A 7,875-nucleotide genomic window follows, 5' to 3' on the forward strand; every position below is an offset into this window, starting at 1 on the left:
CCAAGGCCCGAGATATGTTTCGGCCTAAGAACGGCCCGTTATATAACTAGGCCAATAATGGCCCGAGGTATATTCAAGCTTGCTAAAGGCCCGTGGACGACTTTTGAAAATTGAGGCCCAACATGCTTTTCGACCCACTAAAGGCCCATGGTGTCTTCTGGGCCATAACAGGCGAGCAGAATATTCAGCCTATTAATGGCCCAAAGCTACATGGGCCCAACTAAATTTTTGGCCCACTAAAGGCCCATGTGAGTTATGGGCCTGGCGAATTGTGTCCATGAACGACCCATATGACAGGTCCGTGCAGGCCCAAGTAAAGACTATTGCGGGTGACCCAATTATGGCCCGCTAAAATTTAGGCTACTTAGGGGCGAATGTTTCGGCACAACCGCCTCCATCAGATTTCCGTCATTTTTTTCTGATAGTGAATGATGGCATATACGGTAACAAAGAATTAAGAACAAACATATCATATACAATAAAGAGATTACGACACAATAACTTAGAATAAACCTACACTATATAATAAAGGATTAAGGGTATCTTACATCAAATGGGCACCAAAGTTCGCCACCAGTGATCATAAAGCGCAACAAAGAAGCATATCACAAAATAGGACATCAAAGGTCCTGCCATTGTAGCGCTGAAAGCGCAGGTTTACTCCCAGAGGGGGTGAATGGCAGATATTTTAGAAGTTCTTCAAACTCTGATGAATTTGACGAAGATCAGAGTGAACAAATAGAAACGCGAGGGAACTAAATCATCACAGAAACGAAAAGCATGCATACAAGATACATACAGGTGAAGAACATGCAATCATATAGACATACAAGCATGAGGAGATGAATTGAAGAAATTGAAAACAGCATGATGAAAGTCTTTAGTTCAAGTTCTTCAGAAAGTAGATCACAAATTCTTTAGTGACCTATTGTGACAGAAAATGTGACCTACTGTGAAAAACACGTATCATCATGGAAGTGTTTTTTGTAGTGTGTTGATACGTCTCCAACGTATCTATAATTTTTGATTGCTCCATGCTATATTATCTACTGTTTTGGACATTATTGGGCTTTATTATCCACTTTTATATTATTTTTGGGACTAACCTATTAACCAGAGGCCCAGCCCAGAATTGCTGTTTTTTTGCCTGTTTTAGGGTTTCGAAGAAAAGGAATATCAAACGGAGTCCAAACGGAATGAAACCTTTGGGAACGTGATTTTCTCAATGAACAAGACCCGTGAGACTTGGACCCTACATCAAGAAAGAAAATAGGAGGCCATGAGGTAGGAGGCGCCTGCCTACCCCAGGCGCGCCCTCCACCCTCATGGGCCCCCTGCTGCTCCACCGACGTACTCCTTCCTCCTATATATATCCACGTACTCCCAAACGATCAGATACGGAGCCAAAACCCTAATTCCACCGTCATAACTTTCTGTATCCACGAGATCCCATCTTGGGGCCTGTTCCGGACCTCCGCCGGAGGGGGCATCGATCACGGAGGGCTTCTACATCAACACCATAGCCCCTCCGATGAAGTGTGAGTAGTTTACCTCAGACCTACGGGTCCATAGTTAGTAGCTAGGTGGCTTCTTCTCTCTTTTTGGATCTCAATACAATGTTCTCCCCCTCTCTTGTGGAGAACTATTCGATGTAATCTTCTTTTTGCGGTGTATTTGTTAAGATCGATGAATTATGGGTTTATGATCAAGTCTATCTATGAACAATATTTGAATCTTCTCTGAATTCTTTTATGTATGATTGGTTATCTTTGCGAGTCTCTTCGAATTATCAGTTTGGTTTGGCCTACTAGATTGATCTTTCTTGCAATGGGAGAAGTGCTTAGCTTTGGGTTCAATCTTGTGGTGTCCTTTCCCAGTGACAGTAGGGGCAGCAAGGCATGTATTGTATTGTTGCCATCGAGGATAACAAGATGGGGTTTTCTTCATATTGCATGAGTCTATCCCTCTACATCATGTCATCTTGCTTAAGGCGTTACTCTGTTTTTAACTTAATACTCTAGATGCATGCTGGATAGCGGTCGATGAGGGGACCTAGATATTCTCATAACTATGCTCAATTCTGTCAATTGCTCAACAGTAATTTGTTCACCCACCGTAGAATACTTATGCTATCGAGAGAAGCCACTAGTGAAACCTATGGCCCCCGGGTCTATCTTTATCATATTGATCTCCTACTACTTAGTTATTTCCTTTGCTATTTACTTTACCTTTATTTTACTTTGCATTTTATCACAAATATACCAAAAATATTATCTTATCATATCTATCAGATCTCACTCTCGTAAGTGGCCTTATCGGGATTGACAACCCCTATTTGCGTTGGTTGCGAGGATTTATTTGTTTTGTGCAGGTACGAGGGACTCGCGCGTAGCCTCCTACTGGATTGATACCTTGGTTCTAAAAAACTTAGGGAAATACTTACGCTACTTTGTTGCATCATCCCTTCCTCTTCGGGGAAAACCAACGCAGTGCTCAAGAGGTAGCAAGAAGGATTTCTGGTGCCGTTTCCGGGGAGGTTTACGCAAAAGTCAACATACCAAGTACCCATCACATACCCTTATCTCCCGCATTACATTATTTGCCATTTGCCTCTCATTTTCCTCTCCCCCACTTCACCCTTGCCGTTTTATTCGCCCTCTCTCTCTCTATCCTCCCTCTCTTTCCCTATTTGCCTCTTTTTGCCCGCTTGCTTTTTGTTTGCTTATGTGTTAGTTTGCTTGCTTGTCACGATGGCTCAAGATAATACTAAATTGTGTGACTTCACCAATACCAACAACAATGATTTTATTAGCACTCCGATTGCTCCTCTTACCGATGCTGAATCTTGTGAAATTAATACTGCTTTGCTGAATCTTGTCATGAAAGATCCATTTTCCGGCCTTCCTAGTGAAGATGCCGCTACCCATCTAAATAGCTTCGTTGATTTGTGTGACATGCAAAAGAAGGAAGATGTGGATAATGATATTGTTAAATTGAAGCTATTTCCTTTTTCGCTTAGAGATCGTGCTAAATCTTGGTTTTCGTCTTTGCCTAAAAATAGTATTGATTCATGGAACAAGTGCAAAGATGCTTTTATCACTAAGTATTTTCCTCCCGCTAAGATCATCTCTCTTAGAAACGATATTATGAATTTTAAGCAACTTGATCATGAACATGTTGCACAAGCTTGGGAGAGAATGAAACTAATGATACGTAATTGACCTACTCATGGTTTAAATTTGTGGATGATTATACAAAAGTTTTATGCCGGATTGAATTTTGCTTCTAGAAATCTTTTAGATTCGGTAGCGGGAGGCACTTTTATGAAAATCACTTTAGGAGAAGCTACTAAACTCCTAGATAATATTATGGTTAATTATTCTCAATGGCATACTGAAAGATCTACTAATAAAAAGGTGCATGCGAAAGAAGAAATTAATGTTTTGAGTGGAAAGATGGATGAACTTATGAAATTATTTACTAATAAGAGTGTTTCTTCTGATCCTAATGATATGCCCTTGTCTACTGAGAATAATAATGAATCTATGGATGTGAATTTTGTTGGTAGGAACAATTTTGGTAACAACGCGTATAGAGGAAATTTCAACTCTAGGCCTTATCCTAGTAATTCCTCTAATAATTATGGTAATTTCTACAACAATTCTTATGGAAATTATAATAAGATGCCCTCTGATTTTGAATCTAATATTAAATAATTTATTACCTCGCAAAAGAATTTTAATGCTATGATTGAAGAAAAATTGCTCAAGATTGATGATTTGGCTAGAAACATTGATAGAATTGCTCTTGATGTTGATTCTTTGAAACTTAGATCTATTCCTCCTAAGCATGATATCTATGAGTCTCTCAAAGCCATGATAATTTCCATTGATGAGTGCAAAGAAAGAACCGCTAGGATGCGTGCTAAGAAAGATGCCTTTATAAGATCGTGTTCTTCTAGTTCTTATGAAAATAAAGATGAAGATCTAAAATTTATTGATGTGTCCCCTATTAAATCTTTGTTTTGCAATATGAATCTTGATAATTATGGGACTGAATATGATCCACCTTTACCTAGAAGGCGTTCCAAGAATTCGGAATTTGTTGATATTGATGCTAAATTTGATAAAAGTGGGATTGAAGAAATCAAAACCCTAGATGTTGCTAAACCCACTATTATGGATTTCAAGGAATTTAACTATGAAAATTGCTCTTTTATTGATTGTATTTCTTTGTTGCAATCCGTGCTAAATTCTCCTCATGCTTATAGTCAAAATAAAGCGTTTACTAAACATATCGTTGATGCCTTGATGCAATCTTATGAAGAAAAACTTGAATTGGAAGTTTCTATCCCTAGAAAACTTTATGATGAGTGGGAACCAACTATTAAAATTAAAATTAAACATCATGAATGCTATGCTTTATGTGATTTGGGTGCTAGTGTTTCCACGATTCCAAAGACTTTGTGTGATTTGTTAGGTTTCCGTGATTTTGATGATTGCTCTCTAAACTTGCACCTTGCGGATTCCACTATTAAGAAACCTATGGGAAGAATTAATGATGTTCTTATTGTTGCAAATAGGAATTATGTGCCCATAGATTTTATTGTTCTTGACATAGATTGCAATCCTTCATGTCCTATTATTCTTGGTAGACCTTTCCTTAGAACGATTGGTGCAATTATTGATATGAAGGAAGGAAATATTAGATTCTAATTTCCATTAAGGAAAGGCATGGAACACTTTCCTAGAAAGAAAATTAAATTACCTTATGAATCTATTATGAGAGCCACTTATGGATTGCCAACCAAAGATGGCAATACCTAGATCTATTCTTGCATGTTATGCCTAGCTAGGGGCGTTAAACGATAGCGCTTGTTGGGAGGCAACCCAATTTTATTTTTATTCCTTGCTTTTTGCTCCTGTTTAGTAATAAATAATTTATCTATACTCTGTTTCGGTTGTGTTTTTTGTGTTAAATTAGTGTTTGTGCCAAGTAGAACCATTGGGAAGACTTGGGGAAAGTCTAGTTGAACTTGCTGTAAAAAACAGAAACTTTAGCGCTCACGAGAACTGCTGTAATTTTTATTTAGAGAGTTATATTTAGTTAATTCTTTTTTAATATGATTAATAGATAAATTCCTAACGTCCAGCAATTTATTTTAGAATTTTTGGGGTTCCAGATCTTGCGCTAGCTACATATTACTACAGACTGTTCTGTTTTTGACAGATTCTGTTTTTCGTGTGTTGTTTGCTTATTTTGATGAATCTATGGCTAGTAAAATAGTTTATAAACCATAGAGAAGTTGGAATACAGTAGGTATAAAACCAATATAAATAAAGAATGAGTTCATTACAGTACCTTGAAGTGGTCTTTTATTTTCTTTCGCTAACGGAGCTCACGAGATTTTCTACTTTAAGTTTTGTGTTGTGAAGTTTTCAAGTTTTGGGTAAAGATTTGATGGATTATGGAACAAGGAGTGGCAAGAGACTAAGCTTGGGGAAGCCCATGGCACCCCCAAGATAATCTAGGGACACCTAAAAGCCAAATCTTGGGGATGCCCCGGAAGGCATCCCCTCTTTCGTCTACTTCTATCGGTAACTTTACTTGGGGCTATATTTTTATTCGCCACATGATATGTGTTTTGCTTGGAGCGTCTTGTATTATTTGAGTCTTTTCCTTTTAGTTTACCACAATCATCCTTTCTGTACACACCTTTTTATAGAGCCGTACATGATTTGGAATTTGTTAGAATACTCTATGTGCTTCGCTTATATCTTTTGAGTTATATAATTTTGCTCTAGTACTTCACTTATATCTTTTAGAGCATGTTGGTGGATTTGTTTTATAGAAACTATTGATCTCTCATGCTTCACTTAGATTATTTTGAGAGTCTTAATAGCATGGTAATTTGCTTGAAATCCTAATATGCTAGGTATTCAAACTTAGTAAAAATTTCTTAAGAGTGTTTTGAATACTAAGAGAAGTTTGATGCTTGATGATTGTTCTGAGATATAGAGATAATAATATCAAAGTCGTGCTAGTTGAGTAGTTGTGAAATTGAGAAATACTTGTGTTGAAGTTTGCAAGTCCATAGCATGCACGTATGGTAAATGTTATGCAACAAATTTGAAACATGAGGTGTTATTTGATTGTCTTCCTTATGAGTGGCGGTCGGGGACGAGCGATGGTCTTTTCCTACCAATCTATCCCCCTAGGAGCATGCGCGTAGTACCGAGGTTTTTGATGACTTGTAGATTTGTGCAATAAGTATGTGAGTTCTTTATGACTAATGTTGAGTCCATGGATTATACGCACTCTCACCCTTCCATCCTTGCTAGCCTCTTCGGTACCGTGCATTGCCCTTTCTCACATTGAGAGTTGGCGCAAACTTCGTCGGTGCATCCAAACCCCGTGATATGATATGCTCTTTCACACATAAACCTCCTTATATCTTCGTCAAAACAGCCACCATACCTACCTATTATGGCATTTCCATAGCCATTCCGAGATATATTGCCATGCAACTTTCCATCATTCCGTTCATCATGACACATTCATTATTGTCATATTGCTTAGCATGATCATGTAGTTGACATAGTATTTGTGGCAAAGCCACCGTTCATAATTCTTTCATACATGTCACTCTTGGTCCATTGCATATCCTGGTACACCGCCGGAGGCATTCATATAGAGTCATCTTTGTTCTAGTATCGAGTTGTAATCATTGAGTTGTAAATAAATAGAAGTGTGATGATCATCATTTTCTAGAGCATTGTCCCAAGTGAGGAATATAAAAAAGACCATAAAAAAGAGAAGACCCAAAAAAAGAGAAAGGCCATAAAAAAGAAGAAAAATGAGATAAAAAGAGGGAACGGACAATGTTACTATCCTTTGCCACACTTGTGCTTCAAAGTAGCACCGTAATCTTAATGATAGAGAGTCTCTTGTTTTGTCACTTTCATATACTAGTGGGAATTTTTCATTATAGAACTTGGATTGTATGTTCCAACAATGGGCCTCCTCAAGTGCCCTAGGTCTTCATGAGCAAGCAAGTTGGATGCACACCCACTAGTTTCTTTTGTTGAGCTTTCATACATTTATAGCTCTAGTGCATCTGTTGCATGGCAATCCCTATTCCTCGCATTAACATCAATCGGTGGGCATCTCCATAGCCCATTGATTAGCCTCATTGATGTGAGACTTTCTCCTTTTTTGTCTTCTCCACATAACCCCCCTCATTATATTCTATTCCACCCATAGTGCTATGTCCATGGCTCGCGCTCATATATCGCGTGAAAGTTTATAGGTTTGAGATTACTAAAGTATGAAACAATTGCTTGGCTTGTCATCGGGGTTGTGCATGATGAGAGCATTCTTGTGTGACGAAAATGAAACATGACTAAACTATATGATTTTGTAGGGATGAACTTTCTATGGCCATGTTATTTTGAGAAGACATAATTGCTTAGTTAGTATGCTTGAAGTATTATTATTTTTATGTCAATGTGAACTTTTGTCTTGAATCTTTCGGATCTGAATATTCATACCACAATTAAGAAGAATTACATTAAAATTATGCCAAGTAGCACTCCGCATCAAAAATTCTGTTTTTATCATTTACCTACTCGAGGACGAGCAGGAATTAAGCTTGGGGATTCTTGATACGTCTCCAACGTATCTATAATTTTTGATTGCTCCATGCTATATTATCTACTGTTTTGGACATTATTGGGCTTTATTATACACTTTTATATTATTTTTGGGACTAACCTATTAACCGGAGGCCCAGCCTAGAATTGTTGTTTTTTGCCTGTTTTAGGGTTTCTAAGAAAAGGAATATCAAACGGAGTCCAAACGGAATGAAACCTTTGG

Source organism: Triticum aestivum, chromosome 6A (genome assembly GCF_018294505.1).
Source record: "Triticum aestivum cultivar Chinese Spring chromosome 6A, IWGSC CS RefSeq v2.1, whole genome shotgun sequence".
NCBI classification, from domain to species: domain Eukaryota; kingdom Viridiplantae; phylum Streptophyta; class Magnoliopsida; order Poales; family Poaceae; genus Triticum; species Triticum aestivum.